Below are 15,566 nucleotides of genomic sequence, written 5' to 3'. Positions count from 1 at the left end.
GATAGGGAGATTCATATGATGAACTCTCTAAAGGCCTTCCATCATTAGCATGAGGATGGGTCCTTCAGTAATGAGGAAACGCACCAGAAAATGGGCTATCCATTTGTTGTTGGGCTTGTCTAAGTGTTTCATAAGATGATGGGAGCGTCATAGACCGATGTGGGAGAGGCTTCCCCAGAAAATGGGAACTCTCTCATGGTACCTTGGCGTTCACGAATATGATGGGTAAGCACTCACTGGACAGAAAGGTTTACCTGAAAACGGCTCTGAACCATGTCTGACAGAGGCCAAAGGGAAAACTCATATGATGGGTGGATATGATCCTTCACAGAAAGGTGGTGGGGTTATGCAGCTGAAACAGTTGGCTCCATGCACCCTATGTGATTTCCCACATTTCCAGAGACAACCCGTGGCAAAGAATCCTGCCCCGGAGCGTCCGGGTGATAGGCTTCTGAGGCCCGAAGGAGAGACTATCAAGAATGGGAGGAGAAAAACTCCCTTGCCCGGTGTTACATCATTGCCTCCTTGGACAACCCGATACAGACGCAGTTCGATCAGATCAAACTTGCCAAAGACATATTGGACAGTCTCAAGACAATGTATGAGGAGCAGAATCGTTCTACTCGACAAAAGGTCTTGAAACAGTTCATGACCGCAAAAATGTCCAAGGGTCAACAAGTTCACGACCATTGTCTTCGGATGATGGGATACATCAACGAACTAGAAGCTCTTGGATCCGGGCTAGACCTTGTAACCCAGATAGATGCTATCCTTAATTCTTTGCCTCCTTCCTTTAATCCGTTCATCATGAACTATATCATGAACTATAACATGAACAAGCTGAATGTCAGCTTGCAAGAGCTCAGCATTCTGTTGCAAAGAGCTGAAGAACTGATTAGAAAGGATGAGCCTGTAGCCATGCTTGTTGAAGCTGGCAAGACAGGCAAGAGAAACAGGAAGGCAAAGAAGCCCCAGAAGAAAACCACTAAGAGCAAGAAGCAGAAGAAAGACAAAGCATCGGATGCCTGTCACTTCTGCAAGAAAACCGGCCACTGGAAAAGGAATTGTCCTGCCTACCTGGAATCCAAGAAAGGTAACTTCGAAACTTGTGTTATAGAAACCAATTTAATGGTAGTTTCTGCGTCCTGGTGTTTTGACTCCGGAGCTTCAATTCATGCGTGTAACTCACTGCAGGGGTTCAAGGTAAGCAGAAGGCTGAGTGAAGGAGAAGTCACACTCTACTTGGGGGACAAATGCAACTGTTGCAGCCGCGGCCATAGGAACCGTGGAGTTATTTTTTAGAGAATGAACAATTGTACTGAAAGATTGTCTTTACAAATTTAAGGAGAAATTTGATTTCTGTTTCAAAACAGTTTGCAGATGGTTATTCTGTCTTCTTTAGTAATACGATTACTATTAAAAGAAACAACAGATTCATCGCATACGGGGAACTAGAGAACGGTCTCTATGTTTTACATCCTTCTCTAGAAACTAACATAACCGAAACTACGTCGGCTGAAAACCCCAAGAAGAGAGCCCGTGATACAGTTAATCCCACGTGTCTGTGGCATTACCGACTTGGCCACATTGGTGTTGACTGAATCACAAGATTGGTAAAAGATGGTCCTTTGGATTTTCTAACTGTAGAAGATCTTCCCAGTTGTGAGCCTTGCCTACAAGGCAAGATGACAAAACGGCCATTTAATGGTAAGCCTGAAAGATGTACAGGCACACTTGACCTAATACATACTGATGTATGTGGTCCCCTGAGTGTTAGGACACGAAATCAACACATGTATTTCATCACCTTCACAGATGATTTTTCACGATATGGTTACGTGTACCTAATGAGACACAAATCTTAATCATTTGAAAAGTTCAAAGAGTGTAGACAAGAGGTCGAGAAACAGTTAGGGAGAGAAATTAAAGCCCTTCGATCAGATCGAGGTGGCGAGTATCACAATTATCTCCTCCTGCTACACCACAACTTAATGGTGTTTCGGAGAGGAGGAATAGGACCTTATTGGATATGGTCCGGTCGCTTCTAGGGACTACTTAAAGGACAATGGGATAGTATCACAATTATCTCCTCCTGCTACACCACAACTTAATGGTGTTTCGGAGAGGAGGAATAGGACCTTATTGGATATGGTCCGGTCGCTTCTCATACACTCAGAGTTACCCACATCCTTTTGGGGTTACGCATTAGAGACTGCGATTTATGTGCTGAATCGGGTTCCAACCAAATTGGTTCCGAATACTCCATATGAACTTTGGACCAGAAAGAAACCAAGTGTCAGACACTTGAAGATTTGGGGTTGTCCAGCACACGTTAAAAGAACGAGTGCAGACAAGTTGGAATCCAAGACCAGCGGTTGCCTATTTGTAGGCTACCCAAAAGGCTCTGTAGGTTACCTATTCTATGACCCAAGTGAGCAGAAAGTGTTCTGCAGTCGAAATGCACAATTCTTGGAAACCGATTATATCCTGGACACCCATCGTGAGGAAGTTGTTCTTGATGAGGAGAGCTCAGGAGCAGTGGGAGATGTCCCACAAGTTCTAGGTAGTGACCAACCTAGAAGATCCACTCAGGTATCCAGGCCACCAGTCCGTTATGGTTATGACCAGGAGAGTTACCTGGTGGAAACCTTGACTAGTGAGGAGGATCCCGTGACTTACGCGGAAGCTATGTTGGACATAGATTCCTAGAAGTTGGTGGAGGCCATGAGAGCAGATATGGACTCGATGGAGACCAATGGAGTTTGGACTCTAGTAGATCCACCCTCTGGGGTAAAAGCAATCAGTTGCATGGATTTACAAGAGAAAGAAGGGCCCCGATGGTAAGGTTGAAACCTTCAAGGCTCGTCTGGTGGCGAAAGGGTACACTCAGAAAGAGGGCATCGATTATGAGGAAACCTTTTCGCCTGTGGCCATGCTTAAATCCATTAGGATCCTGGTAGTGGTAGCAGCATACCATGATTATGAGATTTGGCTAATCGATGTCAAAACTACATTCCTGAATGGAGATCTTACTAAAGATATCTATATGCAGCAGTCGCAAGGCTTCATTGCTGCAGGACAGGAAAACATGGTATGTAAACTTAACAGATCCATTTATAGACTTAAGCAAGCTTCTAGAAGTTGGAACATCCGTTTTAACTCTGCTGTCAAATTGTTTGACTTCGAGCAGAATCCGGATGAACCCTGTGTCTGCAAGAAGTACAGTGGAGAAAAGGTTACCTTCTTGGTTCTATATGTAGATGACATTCTACTCATTGGGAATGATGTAGGTATGTTAACCACGGTGAAAGTATGGCTATCACAACAATTCTCCATGAAAGATCTTGGAGAAGCCTCCTATATACTGGGTCTTCGACTCTATAGAGATAGATCAAAGCGGATAATAGGATTATCCCAATCTGCTTACATTGACAAAATAGTCAAGAGATACAGCATGAAAAACTCCAAGAAAGGAAATGTTCCTTTCAGGCACGGAGTCACTCTCTCCAAGAAGATGTCTCCAAAGACTTCTGAGGAGATTGATGGCATGAAAGACGTTCCTTATGCCTCAGCCGTAGGGAGCATCATGTATGCCTTGCTGTGCACTCGTCCTGACATAGCTCAGGCAGTGAGTTTAGTAAGCAGATTTCAGGCAAACCCAGGGCAGGAGCATTGGACTGCTGTTACAAGGCGGTTTGGCCCAGGGACCACTTAGGGTAAGTGTTGGGCCCATAGAGCCCATTCGATGGGTTTTCAGGGGGTGCACTGTCTTTAACAGTGTATTCGGCTAGGCCTTATAACAAAGGTTGGGCCGAACCCATGGGGCTGATGTGTAGATCAATGCTTGGGTCCTACACCATACAAGGAAGCCCCACTGGGCAGCAGTTAGGAAGGATAAGTGAGCACATAAGCTTAATGGGCCTAAAGCCCATTTCGAACTGGGCTATTCATTTAGTTAATTAAAGGGGCGAATTCTGAGATGGATTAGCAAATAGGATAGGGTCTTAATCCTATCCACTCAGAGAGTCCAGATCGGAATATGATTCAGATCTAGAAACCTCCTAATGAGATTAGGGGAAAGCTAATCTAATCTGCAGATAAGATAAGGGTTTATCCCTATCACCTAAAGAGAAGTCTTATCCAAATATGATTTGGATAAGCTGCTCCTAATTGGATTTGGAGCTGATCTTTTAGGTTAACAAACGAAGGGGGCGGCAGCCTAAGAGACCCAACATCAGATTTCCTTTAGTGCTGAAAACAAGAAGAGAGAATTCTGCACCCTGCGAATACTCTCTTGCCGCCCTGTTTGGCAGTTCGATCTCCAGTTGTGGGAGAAGTCAAGATTGGATTTTGACATCAGTTCTTTAAGAAATGATTGAAAGGAAGTTGTGCTCACGTACCATCCTGCTGATTCTTGCAAAGGACAGAGTTCTTGGACTAGAACACTACTGATTCTGCTTCATCCTGCACTGCACCATCTTCAATGGGAGCAGTTTTTGGATCCTTCTTAGGGCGTTAACACCTCCGTTGGGAGATACTACTTCTCCGTATCAGGTATAATTCTCTCCTACTCCTTTTGGTTCAGACCTGATTCAGTTTAAGGTTCAAGAATGATCCTTGAAAATATGATTTTCTAAATAGGGAATGCGATTCCCAGTTGAAGGGAGAGAAAAATTTTTGAAATTCGCCCCCTTATTCCGCAATCTTTGGGCGTCCATAGGATGGATCTCTCATCCCTTCCGACAAGGCGGCCATTTACGGGAAAGCCTGAAAGATCTACAAGCACACTTAACCTTATACAAATTGATGTATGTGATCCCATGAATGTTAGAATACGTAATCAACACATTTATTTTATAACATGCACCAAAGATTTTTCAAGGTATAGTTACGTGTACCTAATGAGACATAAGTCTGAATCCTTTGAAAATTTCAAAGAGTTCAGACAAGAGATCAAGAAATAGTTGGGGAGACACATTAAGCCCCTTCGATCAGATCGAGGAGGCGAATATCTCTCTGACGAATTCAATGACTACTTAAAGGAAAACAGGATTGTGTCACAATAGCCTCCTCCTGCTTCACCAAAATTAAATGGAGTATTGGAGAGGAGAAATTGGACTCTATTAGATATGGTCTGTTCACTTCTCGTCCACTCAGATTTACCTATATCCTTTTGGGGTTACGCATTAGAGACTGTGATTTACGTGCTGAACCGAGTTCTAACCAAATCCGTTCCTAAGACACCATATGAGCTATGGAAAGGTAACAAACCAAGTGTAAGACACTTAAACATTTGGGGTTGTCCAACACATGTTAAATGAACTAGTGCTGACAAATTGCAATCCAAGACCAGCTGTTGCCTATTTGTAGGTTACCCCAAAAGCTCTGTATATTACTTATTCTATGATCCAAAAGAGCAAAAGCTGTTTTGTAGTTGAAATGCCTACTTCCTAGAGGAAGATTACATCCAAGATAATCTTCATCAGGAAGTTGTTCTTGATGAGAAAAGCCCAAGGGTAGTGGGAGATGTCCTATAAGCTCCAAAAAATAACCAACCTAGAAGGTCTACCCGAGTATCCAAACCGCCAGTTCATTACGACTATGACCAAAAAAGTTACTTGGTGGAAGCCATGACCAATGAGGAAGATCCCGTGACTTATACGGAAGCTATGTTGTACATAGATTCCTTGAAGTGTGTAGATGCCATGAGATCTAAGATGGACTCAATGGGGACCAATGGAGTCTAGACTCTAGTAGATTCTCCCCTGGGGTAAAAGCAATTGGTTGCAAATGGATCTATAAGAGGAAGAAGGGCCCCGATGGTAAAGTTGAGACCAAAAGGCTCATCTTATGGCAAAAGAGTACACTTAGAAAAAGGGAATCGACTATGAGGAAACCTTTCTTCCAGTGGCCATGCTTAAGTCTATTAGGATCGTGATAGCTGTAGCAGCATACCGTGATTACGAGATTTGGCAAATGGATATCAAAACTACATTCCTAAATGGAGATCTTACTAAGATATCTATATGCAGCAACTGCAAGGTTTCATAGTTGCAGGTCAAGAACACATGGTAAGTAAACTTAATCAATCCATATATGGACTTAAGCAAGTTTCTAGGAGCTGGAACATCTGGTTCGACTCTACCGTCAAACAGTTTGACTTTGAGCAGAATCCGGATGAGCCTTGTGTTTACAGGAAGAGTGGGAGATAAGGTAACGATCCTAGTTCTGTATGTAGATGACATCCTACTCATTGGGAATGATGTAGGGATGTTAACTATGGTGAAAGTGTGGCCTTCACAGCAATTCTCTATGAAAGATCTTGGAGAAGCCTCCTATGTCTTGAGGCTTCAACTCTATAGAGATAGATCGAAGAGGATAATAGGATTATCCCACTCTCTCCAAAGGCATGTCTCCCAAGACTCCCGAGGAGATTGAGGGCATGAGAGAGACTTCCTATGCTTTATGCCATGCTATGCACTCAGCCCAACATTACTCAGGCAGTGAGTGTGGTAAGTCGGTTTCAATTGGTTAGGAGCATTGGACAACTGTGAAACACATTTTAAAATACCTTCAAAGGGCAAAAGAGTTTTGTCTGGTATTCGATGGTAGTTCACTACAAATCCAGGGGTATACAGATGCTGATTTCCAGTCAGACCCAGATGATAGAATGTTTACATCTGGTTACATCTTTACGATGGGGTCCTGTGCAGTTAGCTGGAAGCACAGCAAATAGGGGTCCACAGCAGATTCCACAACTGAGCCGAGTACATTGCCACAAGTGAAGCCGCCAAGGAAGCCATTTAGATGAAGAAGTTCATTCAGGAATTAGGAGTATTCCATCTAGCACATCACCCATTCCACTATTGTGTGACAACACTGGAGCTATTGCTCTGGCTAAGGAGCCACAAGCCCACTCGAAGTCGAAGCACATTGAGAGGAAGTACCATGTACTACGGGAGATAGTTGGTAGAGGGCACGTCCTGATTCAGAAGGTAGCATCAGCGGAAAATGTAGCAAACCCATTGACTAAGCCATTGACACAGAAAGTATGGAACTCCTGCTTGTACCCGATAGGACCAAAGTGCAAGTGGGACCTGTTAGATAGTGTATGCCCCTAGCTCTAATCAGATTGATGTACCTATTGTCATTTATTGTAAATGAATAAAGTGCATAATTGATTCTTGTTATTATGGTGTGTTTCTGTGTAATACCCTTAAACTGGACACTTATGAGACTCGTGTTAGTTTAGAATCGTCATAGCTGTTGGATAGATCTGGGGAGATTTATCCTGCCAAGGCTGACACTAATGTGCCGCTAAGTTGGTTGGGGTGGCTTATCTCAGCTGCCAGGGTGAGATCTAAGGTACACGCATGTTAGACAGTGTATGCCCTTAGCTCCAATCAGAATGATGTACATTATGACATTTAATGTAAATGAATAAAGTACATATTTGATTCATGTTATTATGGTGTGTTTCTGTGTAATACCCTTAAACTGGACACATATGAACTAATCATATCCTATCTCTTTAGGGAGATCATCTTATCTTTAGGGGGAGTCTTGATCTTCTTTGAACTACTCATATCCTATCTCTTATCTAATCCCCAACCTTCTTATCCTTATAGGATTAGATTCAAAGTTTAGATCTAATAAGACTCTCTCCCTCTTGGGAGATTACATTCGAATTAGGACTCTAGACTCTTGCATCCGAGTTGGGCTTCTCTGCTACTTGGTCTGCTTCCAGGTTCTTCTGCGATTTGGGCTTCAGCTGTTAAATGGGCCTAGCTACGAACTTGCTCCGACGTCGGGCCCGGTTTCGTACTCGATGTGGACCGAATCAGTCAAAGCCTAAAACATAAAAGTTGTGGGCATTTCTTTCTTCTTTCTAATGCTTATTGAATTGTCCAATTCGGAGTCCGGAATTGTGAGTTAGGCCCAGATCACTGGCTGTCGCCGAAATTGTGCAAAATCACCCGAATTGGCCTGTTTCCTTCCAATTGCCTTCTTTATTGCCCTAAATCGAAATACAAGAGTAATGAATGCATTTAAGTGCTAAAGTAGTGTAAAAGGATGAAATTAAGGGGACCAAATAAGGTTCTTCTAAGTCTCATCAAATCCCCCCACACTTAAACTTTGCCCGTCCTCGGGCAAGGCAAAAAACTCAAGTAACACAAAAGTAACTATTGATTTTCAATCTTTCTTTTTCTCTACACGAGGCCTGGTTCATTTCATGCTTTAGTTAAGACTTGGTAATCTTCCCTCTTTCATCTCTTTCTCCCTTTCTTCTCGTCCAAAGAGTGATCGCAAATCACCCTCTCTCATGGTCCTAAGATAAATTGACAGTCAATGAGACAAACCTTCCTGGCTGAAACTCCCTGGCTGAATGGGTACTCATTGCTTTTGACAAACCAATATAGCCAGATTCACTTACCTTTCTTTGTTTCTTAAGCGAAAACAAGGTGTGCTTATTGCCATAAGCTTGCTATGTATCACATCTCCACCACTTAGTATGAATTCCTAGGATCTGAAGGTGATAATGGGGTTGGAGTTCTAGGGTGAGTGCATTTTATGCTCCATCTCACCCTTGCTTTTGTTTCTAGATGTGAGTGCATTTTATACTCCATCTCACATTAGTCAAGATTCTTTTGTTTTTTTGCACAAAAATCATAGGGTTTCGCCGCCTGATCCATGAATTCATTGATCGTGGTCTCAATATGCCTAACACAGCAAGTTCTAGAATAATCAACTCATGTTTGATAGATAATTATGTGAAAATCAATTATGCATATTGCCTATTGATTGATTAAAATCATGAGGTACCATATTCAGCCAAGAAAAATTCAATTAGTCATGCTTGCATCCTATCTTATCTATTTAGCTTAAGCACATGATTCTTGATAAGTTGAAATCATTCAAGGATAAGCTTCCAGGGAGCAGAAATTTCAAGAAGGTAAGGTATCACAAATTTTCATCAGATTTTCCTAATCCCCCCCCACACTTAAGTTATACATTGTCCCCAATGTATGTGATTATGCATAAAGTAGAAGGATTTGGAGGTACTTCCCTGTTCACTATTTTGAGGTTCCTGCTAAACACAAAAATAAAAAACAAACAAAATAACAAAATTGACTAAACATAATGGGTTGCCTCCCAGAAGCGCAATTGTTTAACGTCGTTATACTTGACGTCCTCCTTTTGCTCCTTTAATCCAATGAATACCGTGGAATGTCCAACAAGATGTCTACCGTAGAGGGGACATTTGCATCATCGTCGAACAACTTCAATCGATGTCCATTCACCTTGAAGATCTTACCTGTATCGAGACTTTTGATCTCTACTGCACCATAGGGAAAAACATTAGTCACAGTAAATGGACCCATCCACCTAGAACGCAGCTTACCTGGCATGAGTTGAAGTCGAGAGTTATACGATAAGACCTTTTGTCCAATTTTAAATTGTTTTCTTAAGAGTGCATTGTCATTGAACGATTTGGTCTTTTCTTTGTAGATTCTTGAATTCTCGTTTGCCTCTAACCTCAACTCTTCCAGCTCTTGCAATTGGAGCTTCCTTTCCTTTCTTGCTTCTTCCATATTCATGTTGCATTGCTTGATTGCCCAATAGGCCCTATGTTCAATTTCCACCGGCAAGTGGCAAGATTTGCCAAAAATTAACCGGTAAGGGGACATACCTATTGGGGTCTTGTAAGATGTCCGATATGCCCAGAGAGCATCATCTAGATGTAGGCTCCAATCCTTCATTCCCGGATTCACCATCTTTTCCAGGATGGACTTTACCTCTCTATTGGAAATTTCAGCTTGTCTGTTAGTCTGGGGATGATAAGCAGTGGCAATTCGGTAATGTACCCCATATTTTCTCAACAAGGCTTCGACTGTTCTATTGAAAAAGTGGGTCCCTTGATCGCTTATGATGGCTCGAGGGATGCCAAACCTACTGAAGATGTTAGACTTTATAAACCCTACAACACATTTAGAATCATCAATTTTGGTGGCTTTGGCTTCCACCCATTTTGAGACATAATCGACTGCCAAAAGTATGTAAGAAAAACCACAAGAGGAGGGAAAGGGTCCCATGAAATCAATGCCCCAAACATCAAATATTTCACATATAAGAATGGGGTTTTGGGGCATCTCATTCCTGCGAGATAGTGTACCTGTTTGTTGACATCTTTACAGTTTTTACAAAACAAGTAAGCATCTCTAAATAGGGTGGCCCAATACAGCCCACTATCCAAGACTTTTCGAGCAGTCCTCTTTGGCCCAAAATGGCCCCCATAAGCATAATTGTGACAAAACCATAGAATCAACATCTGCTCCTCCTCAGGGACACATCTTCTAATCATTTGGTCATAACAAAATTTCCATAGGTAGGGTTCATCCCATACATAATATTTCGCCTCATACCTGATTTTATTCTTTATGGATCTGCTAAGGTCATTAGGCAAAATTCCAGTGACCAAAGTGCTCATGTGGAACAACTGCTCATCAGGAAACAACTCACAGATGGGAGAGGAGTCCTCGTCTTTCACCAACCTACTTAGGTGATCAACCACCGAATTTTCAGCTCCCCTTTGATCCTTGATTTCTAGATCGAACTCTTGGAGCAAGAGTGTCCACCTTATCAGCCTCGGTTTCGACTCCTTCTTTGCTAGTAGGTATCTCAAAGCTACATGGTCAGAAAAGCAATCACTTTAGAGCCAAGCAAATATGACCTAAATTTGTCTAAAGCAAATTTAGACATGGCAGCATTCAACGTTTTGGAAGCATTCAACATTGCCCTGTGCAGCATTCAACGTTTTGGAAGCATAGTGAATGACATGGCTCTTCCCATTGATTCGCTGCCCTAGAACAGCCCCTACTGCATAATTGCTTGCATCAATCATGATCTCAAAGGGCAAGTTCCAATCGGGTGGTTGAATGATGGGTGTAATGGTTAATAAATTTTTAAGCTTGTTAAATGCTTCCTTGCACTCATCATCAAAATCGAAAGGCACATCTTTTTGCAGCAAACTGGACAATGGCAGGGCAATTTTTGAAAAATCTTTGATGAACCTGCGATAAAAGCCTGCATGTCCAAGAAAAGAACGAACCTCCCTAACATTTGTACGGTAAGGTAAACTCACAATCAAATCAATTTTTGCCTTGTCGACTTCTATTCCTCAGGCTGAAACTACATGTTCCAACACAATACCCTCCTTTACCATAAAATGACATTTTTCATAGTTTAAGACAAGATTTGTTTCCACACACCTATTCAGAATTTTACTTAAACTATTCAAGCAGTCATCAAACGAATCACCATAAACCGTAAAATCATCCATGAACACTTCAATGCATTTTTCAATAAAATCAGAAAATATGCTCAACATTCATCTTTGAAAAGTGCCCGGAGCGTTACACAAACCAAAGGGCATTCGTCTATAGGCAAAAGTGCCGAATGGACAGGTAAATGTTGTTTTCTCTTGATCCTCCTGCGCAATAACAATCTGATAATACCCGGAGAATCCATCGAGAAAACAGAAGAAAGCCTTACCTGCCAGCCTCTCTAGCATTTGATCAATGAAGGGTAGGGGAAAATGGTCATTTCGAGTGGCCAAGTTGAGTTTTCGAAAATCTATTACCATTCACCAGCCACCTTGTACCCTCATGGGAATTAGTTCATTATTTTTATTTTTTACTACAGTCATCCCAGTTTTCTTAGGCACAACATGAATAGGACTTACCCATTTGCTGTCTGAAATTGGATAAATTATCCCTTCATCTAACAGTTTAAGCACCTCTTTCATTACTACCTCTTTCATTATCGGGTTGAGTTTCCTTTGTGGTTCTCTAACCGGTTTGGCATCATCTTCCAAAAGGATCCTATGCATGCAAATTGAGGGGCTGACCCCTTTTATGTCAGCTAGGGTCCAGCCAATCGCCTCCTTATGGTCCTTTAGGACTTTGATGAGCCTCTCCTCTTGCTCCTCAGTCAACCCTTTTGCAATGATCACAGACAGTGTCTCTTTTTCGCCCAAGTAGGCATATTTTAGGTGATCAGGTAGGGTCTTTAGTTCCAGCTCCGGAGCCTGTAAAACAGAGGGCAGCAGCCTTGTGTGAGAAACTTTCGATTGAACATCTGAAGTACTTACCTCCTGTTCAGGTTCCGGAGTATCATAGGATGCATCGATCTCCTCCTCCCTGTCCGATTGTGCCTTATATTCCAGCTCATCATCCATGTCCTCTTCTCCGATTGTGCCTTATATTTCATTGCATCAAAAATATTAAATTTTACAATCTCTCCGTCAAACTCGACGGAGAGTGTACCCTCGTCCACATCTATTTTGGTCTTGGCCGTTTTCATAAATGGCCGACCTAATAGAAGTGGGGCTGAACTCGTGGTTGTGTCTTCTTTCATCTTCAGCATGTAAAAATCAGCTAGAAAGATCAAATTGTTAACCTGCACTAATACATCCCCATCAATCCTTTATGGGTATGCATTAGAACGATCAGCCAATTGAATAACAACTCTAGTCTCTTTTAAAGGACCTAGTCTCTCAATGCACAGTAAATCGAGTATGGCATGACATTAATATATGCACCTAAGTCCAGCATGGCACACTCAATTCGTTTATTGCCAATCACACAGGGTAGGGTAAACAAACCTGGATCAGCATGCTTTTCTGGCAGGGTCCTCTTGATCACGGCTGAAACGTTCTCTCCCACTCTTACATTTTCATCAATTCGCAGCCTCCTCTTGTTAGTGCATAACTCTTTCAAAAATTTTGCATATTTAGGGATTTGTTTTATTGCATCTAGCAAGGGAATGTTGATCTCCACCTTCCTGAATGTTTCTAACACTTCTTGTTCATATTCCTCTTTCTTTGAACTTGCCAACCTGCTAGGAAAAGGTGGTACAACATTAGTAACCTTAGGGAGAGGGGGGTCCGATTTTACCTTAATGGGGCTGTTGTTTGACCCTCGTCCTTCCTCTTCCTTGGCTGCCTTCGATGGTGAACTTGGTTGGGACTGCAACTCTCTTCCACTCCTCAACACCACCGCACTTGCATTCTCTTTCGGATTAACTACCATTTGTGAGGGTAGTTTCCCGGAGTTCTGCGCCTCCAACTTGCTGATGGAAGTGGCAAGTTGGCTAATTTGGTTCCCCAAATTCTGAATGCTAGCTCTCGTTTCCTACTGAAATTGTTGAATATTAGTAGCGAGAGCCTTAACTATATCATCCAAAGACATAACTGAATTCGGGAGTTGGCCTTGCGCTGTGATGGGTGTTGAAAACTGGGGCTGTCGACTGAAAAATTGGGGCTGATATTTCTACTGTCCTCCTTGGGTCCCGTAGCTTAAGTTTGGATGATCTCTCCACCCCGGATTGTAATGATTGGAGTAAGGATCATTCTTTCGTTGGGGCTGGCCCGGGAATACTCCCACGGCATTGACTTGCTGCATCGTGCCATCTTGTAGTGACGGACACATGTTCGTAGGATGTCCAGGGATCGAACAGATACCACATACCTTGGCAGTTTGTAATTGTCTTGCTGCGAGCTACTTAACCAAAGCAGTTAAATCAGAAATCTGGTTTTCTAAATTTGCATGGCTTACCTCGTTAACCCTTCTAAGGGTACCTTCTATCCTTGTACCGAATTGCTGAGAATTTTCGGCCATATTGGAGATTAATTCCCTGGCTGCTTCAGGTGTCTTGTTCACTAGAGCTCCTCCACTGGCTGCATCAACCATACTTCTATCCATGGGCTGAAGCCCTTCATAAAAGTATTGGATTAACAATTGTTAAGGAATTTGGTGGTGGGGACAACTAGCAACAAGTTGCTTAAACCTTTCCCAATATTCATATAATGTCTCACCACCAAACTGTCGAACTCCACATATTTCTTTTCTTATATTTGCAGCCCGGGACGCAGGAAAATATTTATCTAAAAATATTCTATTCATTTCATCCCATGTGCGTACTGAACCGGGAGGGAGAATATACAACCAATCCTTTGCTTTATCTCTTAAAGTAAATGGAAAGGCTACGAATTTTACCTAGTCCTCGGTCATACCGTGGGGTTTCATTCTTGAACAGACGACATGAAATTCTTTTAGATGTTAGTGAGGGTCCTCACCTGGGAAACCATGAAACAGAGGCAATAATTGAATCAAAATAGATTTGAGTTCAAAGGCTACCTCAAGAGTGGGGTATGTGATGCATAAGGGCTGTTGGTTCATAATCGGTGCAGCGAACTCCCTCAATGTCCCCTCCCTGTCAGCCATTTTTTCTCCTTCTTCGAAGATGGGAAAATCACAAGTGGGCAATTCGCAATCTAAGTTCACCCTTTTTGGTGAACGATCCATCCTTTGCTTCGCCTCCTTCCTTAAACGATGGATGGTCCTCTCAATTTCGGGGTTGTACTGAAATTCACTTCGTTGAGAAGCACGAGTCATAAATAAGAAGGTTAACAAAAGATGGTAAGAGCTAAGAAATTAACGTTGCTCCCCAGCAACGGCGCCAAAATTTTGACGTGTTTGTCGAAGCCCTCAAAATTAATACTAGTCCCACAATAAAATATTTGCAATAAAAGTGGTACTAGGTCGAATCCAACAGGGAGCAAATCAGTAATCTCTTAGCTGAATGGATAAAGTAATTGAGTGGGAAAATTTAATAGCTAAAATTAAAAGAATAAGAAAGCAATAACAAACTAAATGCACAAGAGAAAATCAGTCTTACCGAATTCTGGTTCAAGGGTTCGGGTTGAATCGATTGGCCATCGATCCTAGGTACATTTCACCATTCTTGCAATTCAAGCATTTAATCTTAGATTTATTAGAATAGCCATAATAAACATTGTGTTTTCCTAATTCAGTTGACCAAACCCAGCATTTGATCAACACTTATCACCACTCAACTGGGTACGATAGCGTTCATATTAAACAGTGATAGCATTAAGATTTGTGAAAACAGTTAAACCAAAATAACAATAATTGAGATAGCTGCAATTACTGAATCTTGTTTCATTGATTCCTTTAGATTGAACCATGTTAAAACATTGGTCAAAGGCTGTCACGAACAATTGACCCTAAAAGAAATCAACGTAATTGCTACTTGGACCATTATTCGTGACAATTACGGATCACCGAAATCATGGATAGCAGTAGGAAAATCAACATTAATTCAATTTGTCAAACTAATTAACATCAACATCCAATAAAAATATGCACAAGAATCAATGAATACTTGAATTGGAAAGCAAGAAAATAAAGTAACTACAGAACCTCACAATGACACAATCGAACCTCCCCCCTTGAACCAGAAAAAGAAGCTTATCTACTCATGATCTGCACAATCTCCATGCTTTTCTTCTCCATAGCCGAACTACCTTCTTGAGCTTCTTGGTCTTCTTGATGATCTCTTGGATTTGAGAGTGAGTGATGCTAAAGCTGGTTCGCCCCCCTCTTTATATAGCCAAAGGAGAGGGTTGTTTTCCAACTCCTTCTAGGAGATCATCTTATCTTTAGGGAGTCTTGATCTTCTTCGAACTAATCCTATCCTATCTC

The 15,566-nt window shown here is 42.0% G+C and overlaps 1 non-coding gene across 1 annotated transcript; it reads left to right on the top strand.

Annotated features, from left to right (window-relative positions):
- The first annotated feature begins 13,809 nt into the window (after window positions 1-13,809).
- LOC148800604 (small nucleolar RNA R71) lies at window positions 13,810-13,916 on the top strand. Its single transcript, XR_016071099.1, has one exon. It is a non-coding gene; the product is annotated as a small nucleolar RNA R71 (small nucleolar RNA).
- The last annotated feature ends 1,650 nt before the right edge of the window (window positions 13,917-15,566 follow it).

The sequence above is a fragment of the Nelumbo nucifera genome, chromosome 4, assembly GCF_055504915.1.
Source record: "Nelumbo nucifera cultivar China Antique chromosome 4, China Antique-T2T, whole genome shotgun sequence".
NCBI lineage: Eukaryota > Viridiplantae > Streptophyta > Magnoliopsida > Proteales > Nelumbonaceae > Nelumbo > Nelumbo nucifera.
The sequence above is the reverse complement of the archived record's forward strand: the minus strand, read 5'-3'. Positions and strand labels throughout refer to the sequence as shown.